We start from the raw sequence: 15,762 nt of genomic DNA, 5'->3' as shown, positions 1-15,762 counted from the left end.
TTCATAGATAGGCTAGCCATTTCCTTTTGTACATTCTTTACTTCTGCCGCAATTGTCTCTGTATTAGCACGGAGTGCTTGGATTTCTTCTAGAATTAAAGACAAGGAAGGCTCAGAAGACTCTACTACTTTTGATTTCAATGGAGGAGGTGAAACCTGCTGTCTCCTTTTATTATTGGCAGTATTTTTATTTTCCATGTTATAAGGAGAAGAATTGGCATAATTTGAAATAAAAAGAAATAATATGTGAAAGTCAGAAGGAAAATAGAGAAAAAAAATGAGGTTTTCCTCAATGAAAACACTGGTGCAGCAGCTAAACAGGGCTATGGGTGTGGCTAGGCCCAAGCCAGGCCCTTTCCTGAAGCAGTCTCCACCCCCTGACAGACAATTCAGGCAATACCTCTTTGGAAAGCAGGGAGCAGGAACCAAGAAGCTGGCAGCACCACCACCGTCGACAGGAAAAGCACCAAACCTCCTCAGCAGGTAAGTGGCAGCTTTATAAGGCTAGCGACCACATTCGCAGCAATTTGCTGACAAAAATTTGGCGTTTATAGCTAAAAAACGGGCGAAAAACGAAGGAGCTCACATAGCGGCGGCCATTTTGAATCGCGCGCTCGAGCGTCTCCCTCATGGTGCACATACTGATTTACAAAAGCATCAATAAAACGAAACTAAAATTTGATATGAAGTTGATGTAGCAGAAATTTCATATAAGGTGTAGGGGTGCATCATAATCATGTGTAGGACGCATCCACATATAATCATGCAATTATCATTAACATGGGGTGTTTGAATTGTGAAACGTATAGAAACAATTATGTGACATGCTTTTGTTTATGGATGAACGTCATGGAGTATTAACGAAGAAACTGAATGTAACTAGCAGGCAACGTTAACAGGAAGAATTTGTTTTGTGCAACTGACACATACGTATGTTGAGTGTGCTTATTAATTATGTCATTTCGCATGTAAGTAATTGTATTAATTGAAATGCTTATAATGGTTATTCAAATCACATTACAGAAAAGAGACATGTCTTTCATTAGCTGAAGTCCTAGGCCTGAAGATTTGGCTTCATTCCGATTCCTATGTACTTCTATACTCTTGTATTGAGGTGTCTCCATGTCCAGTTGTTCATGGCTTTGAAATAAATTAACTAACCTTAAGTAGCTGTCCGTGGGTTAATATGTATCCAGGAGAGTTACTGGTTAATTGATTGTTTCCCCCAATGATTTTCCTCCCATTCACTTTCATACTGCTAAAAAGAACCATCAGAGTGAGACTCTAGAACGGCCTAGAACTTATGGGCCCCGCCCTTTCAAAGTAAAATAACTGCTATGATTATGTATTCTGTTCCCCTCTGTTTCTGCTATGTTTTATCACTTCGTGGTGGTTTAGTTTTTCTTGGCTATTTTCTTTTTACCTCTGTATCACTGCATTCATTGTTTAATTCACCTGTGGTCATGAGCTACTCAATTCACATTGGTATGAATGAACTAATGCAAGAACTATGGGCCCGAAATAAAGTTTAGTAGACAGGGTACTCAGTAGGGGTCACAAGGGGACGGGGTACCCTGTCTGTCCACCAAATACTTATCCTTTGGCTCATTTAGAGTCAGGCAGACATTACATTTTGCATCAATGGAGCCTCAGTTGGCCCCATCTATAGAAAAAGTCATCCAGCAGCCGGATGGAGTAGAGGCAATCAGAGAAAAGACACTACACCATCCCCTCTATATATGGTGGACAGTGTATTGTCTTTTTTTTCTGTCTCTCACCGTGAAGGGCAGATAAAATAAAAGACCCCCACACGCGGGGACATAGATCGCTGGTTGGGGAGTCATTCTTCATTTTTTGTTGTTTCTGAAAAAAACTCCAGCTTTGGGACTTTATTTGAGAAAGAACACAAACACTTTTGAGAAGTTTTGTGGCCAGCAGTTACCACAGATGGTGACCATCGACCAAACTTTTTGTGCATTGAAAGAAACTACTGTGACGGTAGCTTCTTTCAATGACATACATAACTACTGGGCTGGCATTCATATCTAAATTAGACAGACGGTAGTCTGTTTGGGGGACTCATGTATGTCCTCTGTCACCAGGATAATTGAAGTATTGTCCATCAAATGTGAAATCAAGACTATGGACCACATAGGAAGGGAAAACTCAAATTCTGATTAGCATAATGTTTGTACGTTTTAGGGGAATGCATGCAGGACACACAACACTCCAATGGGGGAGGCATAGATAGACGGGATGGACCCCCCTGCTTGGAGTCTGTACCCTGTAGAGATAAGATAGCGCACTGTGAATTTGTTGGGATTGACTTGATACAATGAAGAACGCTGGGGAATATGGGACTGCGCTGCTGATTCAATATATGACTGTAACATTGTCTTTCTGCAGTCCAAATGCCAATAAAATTAACTTTAAAATAAAAAAGACTATGGGCCACATATATCAATCCTAGGAATAGTGATTACCTAATTGCAATATTCTGCTAATCACAATTTGGTAATCGCTATTCCTGATGTATGAAACTCTATGAGTTTCATTTAGCGTTTAATAAGGGGTCGCAAATCGACCTACCTCATGAATATGAATGAAGTAGGTGACTATTTGCTACCTATTAAGAATCGCTAAAATCACAGGGATGGTGGCCTCCTGTTTTAAATAAAGCTGTCATCTTTTTTAAAAATGCATCCTGTTTTCCTTAAAGGAAATGGACTGCATTTTTTTTTAGGAAAGGTTTTCTTTTCATTTTCTAAGAGCAGGAAGCAGTCCGTGGGACCACTACTTGCTCATAAAAAATGTTTGTACTACCTTTCACAAAGGGGAAGAGGTGCATTGGAGACACCTTCCCAGGTGTGAATGGGTTACCACCTACTTGAAGTAGGTGTGGAATGCAACTGCTTTGCGACCGTATTTCGGTCGCAAAACATTTTTAGATAAAACTGCAATTCAGTATTTTTTCTGAGACATTTTCCGAGACATTTGGTCTTGTGACCTCCCAGTGCCAATAGTCTCTGGACTAATAACCAAGCAAGCAAAAGCAATATCCAGGGAACAGGACATCCTAACCATTAAGAAATTGGCCACTGGCAGCTGGGCATCCACACTGTATGAACAAGGGGCCCTTCTGATTTATCTCTCTCTGCCATTTAGTTTAGCCCTAAAACAGGAGCTAATGAGACTGCAATTTTGCTTAAGTACACATAAAATGGACTGGTATGGCCAGACCACCATTGATGAGCATGGGGAGAGGAGTAGGCCTAACGGCTAGGGTGGTCAACCTCAAATCTGGAGAACCTGGTTCAAGTCTCAGCAATGATGCTGAACATCCTGTGATTCTGGACAAATCACGTAATCTCCCAGTGCCTAACAAAAATTATGAATGTGTCCTCATGTAGCGCAACTGGTGCTATGTGAAGAGCTCCGATACCTGGTCAAGTTTGCGCTATATAAACCTCTATTAAGAATGTTAAACAAGATGTTGCTGTTTCTGTGCAAAACAGGAAGAATCATTAACCCATATACTTTGCATTCGTGAAAAGCTGCTCCATCTGAGGATATTTTAGCTGCATCCATTATGGCATGCCGTAAACATTAGAACTTGTGCAGCCGGCAAAGCATGCCTGAAAAGTGAGTCCTCATAGTAGGCAGATCGATTCTTGAAGTTCCTCAGAGCTGTTTGGCATCACCAACATGTGTACCTGACACTACACCTTAATAGACCGCTAAAGACATCACATTCTTTCAATGCTTAACTTCGCTGGTGAAGCCATTGCCCTTTCCTCTTCTTTATCTTGGCAGCATTGAAAGACTAATCACTTGAGATAAAACTTGCCCCCATGTTTCTGTGATGCTACCTAGCAACTGCATTTTCATCTGGGCATAGCTAAGAGACACTGCACACAGGTAAACCACCTTTATGAACACTATGCTCCTTCCCTCTCTATTTTTAGGTTCATAGGAAGACTATTTGTGATAACATTTGCACTCATTGAGTCTATGACATCATGGAGCAATTGTATGTCAACCAGGGCTCTTATAAAAGGTAGTGCGCATGATAAGTTATCCTCTTGACGAGGCCTCTAGGCAGGCTTTGAATTCGCAATTGCACTTTAGTCCAGACTGTCAAGCAGCTCTGTGGGTGGTTATGGGGCCTGCCCCGTGCCTCATCCAGGAGAAAAATTGCACTTTAGACTTCTCGGGCAACATAGTATCTGCACCTTATATTCATGAATTTTAATAAGGCATAGTGACCTTTTTAACCATACTCTCTAAATATTAGTGATTTTCAATTCGCTCAAGTTTTTATGACCCCACAGGCCTTTGTAAGTACTGTTATATTGTTGATATGTAAAACAAACATCTGCAATACACTAGCTCTCGCATTTACGCGAGTTTGAGATATTGGCAATGACAATGCCTTTTATTTATGTTTTGCTTTTTAAAACATAAATAAAAAAGACATTGTCATTTACAATTCCAATAGCTCAAACTCTCACAAATGCGAGACCTATTGTATTCCAAATGCTTGAAGGCTGAGTTCCCCCTTTTGTATCCCGTGGCCCCTCAAGAGGTCCCCGTTTGCTACAAGTTCAATAAACAAGCCTGTGGTCACAACTGCACACAAGAGACCCTCCTGCAGTAACAGAAGCTCATTAAAGAAAATAGTGCTTACAGACTAAAGAAGGCGTACTATGTAACAATGGAAGTAAAAGGGCCAGTCCTCATGGGAGGTTACGAATGAACACAAGGCAGTACGAAGGAGGGACTAACAAGCCTAATAACAAATCAGATGCCAGCATTTAAGAAGGACAATGACAGAAGCCAATGACAAATATAAGTGGGGAGTGGGTGGGGCTTCAAGTACGTACTCCATTACAGCATGCCTTGCAGAGCAGCGCATGTGCTGCCCAGGCTCAACCTCAAAAAACCAGAAGGAGGCATTCAGAAAAAATCTATTATTTAGCACTAACAGTGAATACCACACTACTGTTTTAAACATGGACACTAACTGCAGTATTTATTTGCAAATATCTTTGATGCTATTGACAAAGAGTGATAGGTAAGTAATTTTCCTTTGAGTAATTGCAGCTGTAACTACTACTAGCAGATTGCTACCCTTGTAAGGTGTAAAATGTATAGAGTGATTCACATTCTGCACATGCAAACCTGCAAGACATTTAAAGCCAAGTAGTGAGTGTGCAGAGTGAGCAAAGGGGGACATGTGAGGCACTTTTCTATGCTTGACCTACTTTTTTGTCTGTTTTAGTTTGGAGGCAGATTTAACTATCTTTTCACTTTCAGTGCACAGCTTTGGTTAGCTTTGTGGAAGATAATATGGACTGATCTTAATACAATGCCCCAAAAAAGCACATAAAGCCTCACACAGATGTTCATATTATACCAGGGGTAGTATATATGATGTAGCTAAAAGCTAATAGTAAGTGGGAGATAGATATGGCACTTGAGGAATACCTAGGATTAAGAAAGGTGTTTTCTAAAGTTGAATTGATACCCATGTTAGTGCCAAGAGAAATACATTTTTCCCCAACACTGATTTCTCTTAATGTCCAGGTGGGGACTCGGAATTAACAATAAGCTCCTCACATGTCAGATTTCCTGATGTGTAAGTTAGACTGTGCCACTGAATGCACACCACCTTTCATTCTAGGCCAATAACCTGCTTTGAACCCATGATGGAGTTCAGAGGACATTTTAAGGACAATCCCCTTTCCGAGTAGCTCCTATTGATTTGGCTGCATCTTACAGGATCGAGTAGACATTGGTGTGGAAATGTTATTGAAGGATAAGATACTTATGCAGAGACAGCCTTGAACCAGAAATATTCTCCCACCTTTAGTAAGACATAATTGCCTACCTTTAGTAAGTGGATATGTGTGTATGTTAAAGTATGACTGAATTTTAGAAACTTCCTGGTTATGTGATCAAATTCCAAAAATACAAGGGTTGCCCCTACAGCACCCAGGTCTCTGTCCACGCACGGGCTGGTCCGAATGATTTTAGGTTCCAGTCGCACAAGGGTTGGTCCCAGCTTTCTTGCCACACAAGGATTAGGGTTCTGTATTACAGCTTCAAATTGCTGGTCACACATGGAAAGGGATTGCACTACAGCATCCAAATATCAATCCACAGAAGACGGGGATTGGCACTCCAGCATAAGGCTCCCGGTTGCACAAGGATAAAGTAGGCCTAAGAGCACTCAGGTTTCAGGTGACCGAAAAGCAATGGAAGGCCTTATAACACTTATGTCCAGTCACCGGACTGGGAAGAGACCAGGCCCTTCCGAAATCCCCCAGACCCCCGGCCACCCGCTCTATCATCCACATCCCTTTCCACCTATATGCATATGACACCCAGATCTATCTAGAAACCTCCTCCATAGACAACATTCACAGTCTAAATGATACTCTAAAAGAAATCCAACACTGGCTGTCTCTAAACCACTTAAAACTCAACCAATACAAAACAGAGATCCTCCTCATCTCCAACAAAGAAGGGAACCCTCAAATCTCAGAATGGCTAAAAGCAATGGATGCTCTCAACAGAAATCTCACTCTGGCCAATTACGTAAAATCATTTGGAATCACCCTAGACCCAAAACTGGACATGGCCAAACACATTAAGAACTCTGCCTAGAGTGCATTCCTCAATCTGAAGCTACTCAAAAAAAAACCTTCATCCCAACCGAAGACCTCAAACAAGCCACCCAATCACTGGTGCTATCCAGACTCGAATGCAACCCTTACTGCTACAAAAAAATATCACCTAGCTGCCCTCAAAACAACTCTCAACACCGCAGCCAGAATGGTCACTGGAGTTAGGAAATACGAGCACATCTCCCCAGCACTCAGAGATCTAAAATGGCTCCCAGTCGAATTGCGTGCCAGCTTCAGAACTGCCTGCCTCATGCAAACCTAGCTACCTGGCAGCCAAATTCAAGAGGGCCGGTCAGACAAGGAACTCCAATACTCTACTACTCATCCCTATGAAAACACGCAAACAAAAAAATGCTGCACTGTCCTTCGCCGTAAACGCTTCCAAAATCTGAAACTCCATCACAGCAGATATCAGGGCTATTCCATCCTTCACAAAATTTAAAAAACACCTTAAAGACCTCTTCCTCAACCGCTCCCTCCCGAACAGATAGCCGCCGCCTAAACGCAAATCCCTGCTCGCCGTAGCTCCCTGACATTTTATCACTAAGACCTACCTCGTCCTCGCTCTTTGACCCCTACCTTTTCCCTTCCCCCTAAAAGAGGTTCAACCCAAGACAACGTGCACTCAATGAGACTATCTCAGGACTTACGTACTACCTCAATGCTGCACAGCACACTTGGACTTCCAAACCAATATGTATACTACTGCTCTATTGTATGACTCTTGCACTAAAACTGTTGTAAAGCTCTCCAATAGCCCCGGGTCCAGCCAGCGCTATATAAAACTCCTTAATAAATAAATAAATAAAGTAGGTTACAGGCCACAAAAGAGCCAAGGAATGGCTCTCCGTTATCTGGCTTCTAGGCAACACAGGGCAAATGCAGGTCTTAAATCACCCAGGTTCCAACCCATGTAAGACAAGGAATAAGGCACAGAAGGGCAGCGTTGGCCAGCACCCAAGGCCACCTTTGGATTGCAGGAAGCCAGCAAGCAGTCCATCTGTGCACCATCATCACCTAAGTGCGATGTTAACCAACAATAATGGAGCTGCCCCATCACTACATGCCAACTGCAATCTAGCCAGACCATCGCCTATGTTGTCGTGGTCTGAATGCATAATCCAAGAAGGAGACTGGGAGGATCATTATGAAAAGAGTTGGAGTAAGGCCCTAACTCATACGTACTGTTAGCACCTAAGCTAAATAACAGCAGCACACAGACTGGAGAGTTAGAAATACACAAAAACAGAGCCAGACAGGTACCTGTATAGTCAGATGAGCAAAGCAACCTGCAAGTGAGACATGTATGAAGGCATCGGTTGATGGAAATATTCAATAATTAAAAAAATCGATGTACACAGTATAGAGCAGCATTTGTTTATTGATACACTACCAGCGAAGGTCAAATACACGTGCAAATACCTTCCTTTTATGACATGCCGATTCCTAGCATGTCTACAAACCCGAGCAGCATCCAACAAACAAGGAAGTGAGCTTGGTTTTCCTTGTCTAACAAAACCCCTGTCAGCCCTTGCTTGAATACGCTGAACAGATTATGAATGGGAGTGGAGAACAAGGTTCATTTCAAACACACAGCTGTACCTGGTGCACCCCTTATCGTGTATCTAACAACAGCAGCATACTCCATCAGAATCAAACCTAGTCCTACTCTTAGGTCTACACGACAGCCAAAGGGACCGATGCAGGAGCACTCCCTGAATGCAACGCGAGCACCTACTTGCATCCTGCGAGGCAGGTGCTGAACACACCGACTGTCAGTGGCACTCCATGCACGAGCACCAGCAACCGTTTCAAGGGCAGCTGGTGAGCTCTGATTCCCTTCAGAGATGCGCTCTTCAAATAACACATCTCCAAGGCAGCTGGCGAGAGGCGTGCGGCCTTCAGCAGCAGCTTCCCATCCGAGGACAAGCTTAACATCGCTCACGATGCCTACCCTGCGGCCCAACTCCATCCCTCGAAGAGCCCACCTGCTCCTGGCTCTACTCACCCCAACACCCCTGACAATCCCTCCCGAGCACAGGCCAAGCACCAGCACTGAGAACAAAAAAATATAAGCATTTACAATGCAATAGGTCAAATACCTATAATGTTGCAGAGCGCAATTTCCGTGAAGCGGGTGACGCGCTCAATAGTAAAGTTAAAAAAATTTAAAAACAGCACGGTGTCCATAAATCGGGTGCCACACTCATTAAAAAAATTCGAAACTGTGGCTCTGGTGGTCAGATGACTTGGATTTGGTGCCAGTCTATGGGCTACACTAACAAAGCCAACATTCACCCGCCTTCCAAGCACGATATACATTTAGAAAACACACCAAGGGGGACACTTTTTAAGTGCGCAAGGGCGAGGCGAACAAATCCTGAAAGCATGCATGGCTTCAATCATGGAACTTCAATCAAGAAAATAGTACACGTACTGTGTAACAACCAAGCAAAGGGGCCAGTAGCCATGGGAGGATACAAATGACGACATGGCCATACTAAGGAGGGACTAAAAAGCCTATTTAGGAATCAGAAGTCAGCATTTAGAAAGGACAAAGACGCACGCCAATGAAAAATATGGGCAGGGGAGTGGGCGGGGCTTCTTTCCCGTACTAAACTACAACAAATCATGCCAGAGCAGCACTTGCGCGCTGATTCTCGGTTCGACCTAAAAAATCCACCTATGACTCTTATTTGTAATGATTTTAAATAATCGCACAATAAAGAATTTAAATACTCATTATATCATGATTGTGTGTTAGATCACAGTTCCTCGTAAAACCACACAGAAGTCATCGTAGAAAAAAATGTCATATTTGAAAAATATCTAATAAGATTCTGTCTGAGCTCTATCTATTCAAGTGTTTAAGCACTTTAGTGTAATACTATAACCGCTGTCTTTAGAGAATCATATATTTACCAAAATACTCCAAAGATATAAGATAGTGTCTTCTCTAAGCTAGAATATGAAAAGCGTTCCTGCATTAGACCTCCTGGTAAACAGGCAAGGTGACGAGCAGGTGGTAGCATGTAACATCAAGTGCAACTCTATCTATGCTACATTCTCTCGAGTCCATGGCATGCCTAAATACAGCACCAAGTTCACAGTGGCATGACTGGAGTAACCCATATGCCCTCAATTATAAAACCCAAAGTGTTCCACACCCATCATACTATAAACGTTCACTCTCAGGCATTCAGAGCAAGATTGGTAGTATCTGGCCCAACAGTATCTAAAGGCATTTCAGGCTAAACCAGTGTTATGAATCATTATACAAATATTACAGTGTAATCCACCTTTTACGACTTTTCTGGCAAATCCCTTTCTCCTTCTGCTGTTTTGGAGAATCAAAAATAAATCAGTGCTCTTCGGACGGAAAATTCTACTGCATGGTGATGGACCTACCCTGAATGCCCCTGCAGCATACATATTTGGTCTCCTCTTACTGATTTTTGGTCATTGATAAACACGAATCATGCATGTGCGCCATGACCTGGGCCCAGCCGCGGGCCGTGGAGGGAGTTACGGTGGGGCAGGGAGGCGGGGAGGGGGAGGGGCGGGGTGGAGGGTGCTAAAAACAGGCATATGGATCATTGCAGGTAAGTACACAATTTAATTAATAAAACGAAATTCGTAGCGCTCACAGCATTGCTTTTTGCCATGCAGTGCGCGCAACGAATTTCGTTTTATTAATTAAATTGTGTACTTACCTGCAATGATCCATATGCCTGTTTTTAGCACCCTCCACCCCGCCCCTCCCCCTCCCCGCCTCCCTGCCCCACCGTAACTCCCTCCACGGCCCGCGGCTGCCTGGGCCTATTTAAAGGTAATGTGGTATTCTTAAACTGGGTTGGACGCACCAAGAGCAACCCTCATAGAGGAAAAGAGCTACAGCCCATGCCAGGAGTTAACGGACAGAAGCGCAGTGGAGGCAGCATACCTGGTTTGTGTTTTATAAGTGTCAGTAAAGCGAATAGGCCTTTTACCTTTGTCACTAAAGTGGTGCCCACCGGCCACTCATGTAAAGTTCCGCTGCTGTGTACTGAACTCCCTCGTAGCCTACATAATGACTGTATATAGCCACCGGCAGTTAATGATGCCTGCGTGTGGGTGCTGCGTTGTAAGTGTGCCTCAGATTGGTACATAACCTGTGTGTTTCATTTTGGAAGCTCAGGGCTGGAAGGACTAATTGGACGTGAGGACTGTGATCCCAAACAGAAGGTAAAGGTAGGAGAGTAGAGCATCATCTGCACACATCAAAGGGGTCTATGATTTAAGGAGGGGGTCACTGGTTAGTGGGGGCAGGACTTATTGTCAGTCGAGATGGGGGGTCTAATAAGGTAGGTCCTGTAATTCCATGAAATCGTAATGGAAAGAAAGACTTGGGGCCTGATTATGGCTTTGGCGGTGTGCCGCTGCCACACAGCCAAATCCGATTGAACACCGCCTGCCAGATTACGAGTTTCCTCTTGTCCGACGGGCAGTGCTTTGGTGGTCTCACTGCAGCCTATTAAAATAGCACCCCAATGGGAGCGAAAATGCTGTTCGGCAGTCAATGCTGTGCAGGAAAACGGGTGCATGCAAACTAGGGGGCAAAACATGTAGCACCTGCATGCATTCCATGGCCCTGTAGGGTCCCTTTTGTTTCCTCATGGCCACAGTTTTCATGGCAGGTTTACCACCATTAGAACTGTGGTGGTGAGGAAACTCGGAATATGCTTGGCGGTGCCACAGAGGCATCAACAGGATATTCCTGGGCCAGAACACCACACCACCGTCGAGGGATCATGGATCCCTGGGTGTTGTGGTGGTCTTGTGGAGTTGGGACCGCCGCACTCAAAATGCTACGGTCGGACCACCAGTGCGGCATTTCCTGCTACTCCACCGTACTCATAATCAAGCCCTTAGTTCTTTGTAAGGCATATTTCAGTGGAGGCTGACAGCCTGGTGTAAACAGTCTTCCCCAGTCAAAAGATCTGGGTTAAATCCATCGTTCTTTTGCCCACTATGCCACCCCAGTTTGGACCCAGCTATATGCAAATCAGTCTTGACCCTGTGCCCCATGGGAACAGTCCAGCCTGAACTGCCAGGCCAGATCCTCCCTGGACCGGGAATAAGCATCCTGGGACCGTTTTCGAGGTAACACCCCTCATCAATGTCAAATATTCACTCCAGTACAGATATCTGGACCTAAATCCATCATTTGTTTTGCTCCCCATGCCGTTCCAGTTTAAACCCAGCCATATTTGGCCACATGTGCAGGAAAAATTCCATTTTAGGTATTGATAAAGTGAGTGAGGCGTGTCAGATTTATATGCAAGGTAGATCCACTGCAAAAAATGGCTATGGTTAAGCCACTTAAAATGTGTAATTTTGCAGCAGTGACATGTTTTACGTGGCAAATGACAAACTATTCTGCATTCCCACTGTTTGTAAATGGTTTTATTTTGTACTGGGTCTCAATGGAAAGTTCACTCTACTCTAGCAGATCTGTCTTTGCATTCAGCCATTTTAATGTTTGGCCTGATCCTGCCCCATTATGCCCACTTTGAATACCTTAACCCGTTGCGTGCTCGCGTCGGCCAACCTCCCTGGTTCTACTCACGACCAGCGGCCGACGCAGCCTCGGCCACTCCGTGGAACGCCCGCACCGCTGCAGAATGTCCGCTGCGGTAAACGTGTTAAGGGCAGGAATACTGGAAATATGTTTTTTTGTTTACATGATTATGGATTTTACCACATAATCCATCATTTGCTGCATAATCTGCTGCTTTAAAAAATTGTCTCATGCTCAAAGGGATCAATAGTTACAAAAAACTTGGCGCCGTGTTCACACACAGTGGATTGCCATTCGCAAAGGTTAACTTGTCATCTATCAGTTGCTTATTTTTGTATTTGGTTGTTAGACCGGTACCAATGAGGCGAACTCTTTGCCAAGACAGTATCATCATGTGTAAAAGTAACATAACAATTAAGTAATTATATAAAAAAATGTGCTATATAATATGTCCTTTCTTGACGCAAAATGTGGTCTACCCTGCCACATAATTTGGTGATCTCCTGCCGCATAATTACAGTAGCCATGATTATAGGGGGTTTGGAGCTCCGTGATGCAAAGGCACTTGCAGCCTTATTCATCAATGGGCCGTTTTGCGAGCCCCTAATAGCGATTCATAGCAATCGCTATTAAGGACTCGCAAAACGGTATTCATGTAGGAATTGCTAAATAAATAGCGATTCCTACACATTCCTTATTTGCGAGTAGCAAATTGCTAATCGCAAATAAGGAATAACTCCCCATTCATTCCTATGGGCCAAAAGGCCCATAGGAATGAATGGGGAGTATTCCTTATTTGCGATTAGCAATTTGCTACTCGCAAATAAGATAGCGATTGAAAGGGTGCCAAGGGTGTCCAAAGGACACCCTGTAGAACCCCTTAAATGTAAATTGAAACAGGTGTTGCGCACACACATGTCCAAAGGACATGTGAGTGTGCAACATGCAACTTAGAAAAATGCTTTTAAAAGCATTTTCCTAAGTTTTTGCTATTTACCGAGAGGTCTGACCTCTCGGTAAATAGCGGCCCAAAATTGCATTTTCGCAATTTTAAAATGCTTCATGAATTGCATTTAAGGAATCTCAAATAGAGATTCCTTAAATTCAATTCTTCGCAAATGTGCGTATTCTTAAATAGCGACTTTTGCATTTGGGATGATGAATCCCAAATGCAAAAATTGCACTCGCAAAGGCAAGATTCGGAGAATCTTGCCCTTTGCGAGTGCAATTTAGCTTGATGAATCAGGCGGTTGGTGCTGTCTGTTATCACGTCAACTTTGGCACAAAAGTACCTTTGAGCCCCAAAATATATTTCCTTTGAGTTCGTGTCACATTGGAAACTTTAGTTAATTTTGGATCACGGTTCCAGTTTACAGCTCCTAGAAGGCACTGAATTCTCAAATGAATTCCCAAGAGACGAGATGAAGTGTTCTGGAAACTCCAATTAACTCAGTAAATAGTTACTGCTTTGTTTTGACTTCAGGGCATTTTGCTAACAATCATCATCCGGGCAGTTGGGATCCAAGCACTACACTACAGGGCATGTCATGGCTGCAGTGAGGAACTGAGGATAACACCAAGACGTGGAAAAGTCAACATTCACAGAAAAAAACGGAGCCAAGCTCACAGAAATGCTGCCAGGGCTCCGCTGACAGCACCCTCCCTCCGGCAATACTCGGGTCAAGCCCCCGCAGCAGAGGGAGCCGGCTGTGGCGTAAATAAAGCGCCACTGGGCTCCTCTCCTGAGCTCCCGCCTCTTCAGGTGCAGGCTGTGTGACCCCGCGGGGAGGGCACGAGGGGGCGGGCAGATGTCAGGCCCTACAGTCTTGCTTAGAGACCGCACAAGTGTGAAGGGCCAGGTTCTGAGGGAGTGCTGTGCCCAGAGTGTGCTGTGCGCGCGCTGAATCAGAGCTGTTCAGAAGGATTCCCTCAGTCTGAGTGAGTCCTGTCTCTGCACTTTACTCTCAAGCTGCGGGCTGGACAGTACCGCTCCTGACTGCACGAGGGCGGGACTGCACTCACAGACTCCAGCTTGCACAGTGACAGGACCAGGCTCTAGGGGTGAGCACAGCGCTGTGCGCACAGCCTGTGAGCAGAGGGCTGGTCTGTGAAGAAAAGCTGCGCTTCACTCCGAGGCGCAGTGTGCGCAGCGCTGTCTCTGTGGGAGAGCTGCGTAGTATCCCAGGCTGAAGCGAGCACCGGACCTCTCTCTCCCCAGACCTGTGCAGCAGGCAGCAGAAGAGTGCACGGGACCAGTCCGGGGGGAGAGCTAAGCAGCGGGCAGCAACGTGCACTGGAGCTGCACAGCAGGCAGTAGACTGCACCGGACCTGTCTCTCCCCAGACCTATGCAGCAGGCAGCAGTGTGCACGGGACCAGTCCCGGCGGAGAGCTAAGCAGCGGGCAGCAGCGTGTAGAGGAGCTGCCTGCACGGGAGCTGTAGAGCAGGCAGTAGAGTGCACGGGACCTCTCTCTCCTGCCCGATGCAGCAGGCAGCAGTCACAACAGTGTGCACGAGACCTGCCCCAGAGAAGACCTGTGTAGCAGTCAGCAGTGCGTGCTAGACCTGTCCCGGTGTAGAACTGTGCAGAAAACAACAGTGTACAAGGGACCTGTCCGGGATAGAGCTAAGCAGCATCGTGAACGGGAGCTGTACAGCAGGCAGTGGAGTGCACGGTACCTGTTTCGGGGGAGAGTGTGCACCAGGCAGCAGAGTGCACGGAAGCAGTCCCGGCGGAGAGCTGTGCAGCAGAGTGCACGGAGAGCTGTGCAGCAGAGTGCACGGAGAGCTGTGCAGCAGAGTGCACGGAAGCAGAAGCTGTGCAGCAGAGTGCACGGAAGCAGTCCCGGCGCAGAGCTGTGCAGCACAGCAGACAGCCCCGCTCAGCCTGCTGCTGGCCGTGGCAGGGCGGCGGCGCCCAGCTTGGTCTGAAGGTAAGGGTACTGAGCCAGCGGCCGCTGAAAGTTGTCTCCGTCCTGGCCGGCTTCTCGGTGTGGCTCTCCACAGGTCTTTGCGTCCCGCTTCCTCCTCCCAGCGTTGCTTTGTTTGTTGTTTCCTGTTACTGAAAACGACACTTGGCGGACTGTAGCGTAAATGCATGTTGGCTATTGGTAGGCGGCTAGGCGCTATGTTCTGCAACCTGTGTACGGTTTCTATGAGGGGAAAGGGTTGCGCTGTTGGAATCTGCGAGGGGTGTTGTTTAATTTTATCCAGCTCCAGTCAATCATTTTATCGACCTCGGTGGGAAGGGAGGAAGGGTTTCAAACATGTGCCTATGGGGTCAAACATCAGTTCCTGAAGTGAATGCGTCAATCCAGAGAGCCGCCTGCCCCGGGTTTTGTGTGTTTGTGGTCACGTGACAGTCACCGTACACAGCCAAAAACCTGGACGCTAAGGAAGATGGCGCAATGCCTTTCTGGAAGCTAGGCCTCTAGAAAACGTATTTGTGGTAAAAATTGCAAATGGAAGTTCAAGTCCGAAATGTGCGCACCATCCCGCCTAGGGGAGCCTCGTT

General features: G+C 45.4%; 1 protein-coding gene across 1 annotated transcript in view; it reads left to right on the top strand.

Moving 5' to 3' along the window:
- The first annotated feature begins 14,313 nt into the window (after positions 1 to 14,313).
- LYPD6B (LY6/PLAUR domain containing 6B) overlaps positions 14,314 to 15,762 on the top strand; it is a 286,358-nt gene continuing 284,909 nt past the window's right edge. Inside the window, exon 1 of the mRNA XM_078683866.1 lies at positions 14,314 to 15,181. The gene's annotated coding sequence lies outside the window, so the exon portion shown is untranslated. The remainder of the gene's footprint in view (positions 15,182 to 15,762) is intronic.

Source organism: Lissotriton helveticus, chromosome 3_1, assembly GCF_964261635.1.
Source record: "Lissotriton helveticus chromosome 3_1, aLisHel1.1, whole genome shotgun sequence".
Classification (NCBI taxonomy): Eukaryota; Metazoa; Chordata; class Amphibia; order Caudata; family Salamandridae; genus Lissotriton; species Lissotriton helveticus.
Note: the sequence above shows the minus strand (reverse complement) of the source record. Positions and strands in the feature narration are given on the sequence as shown.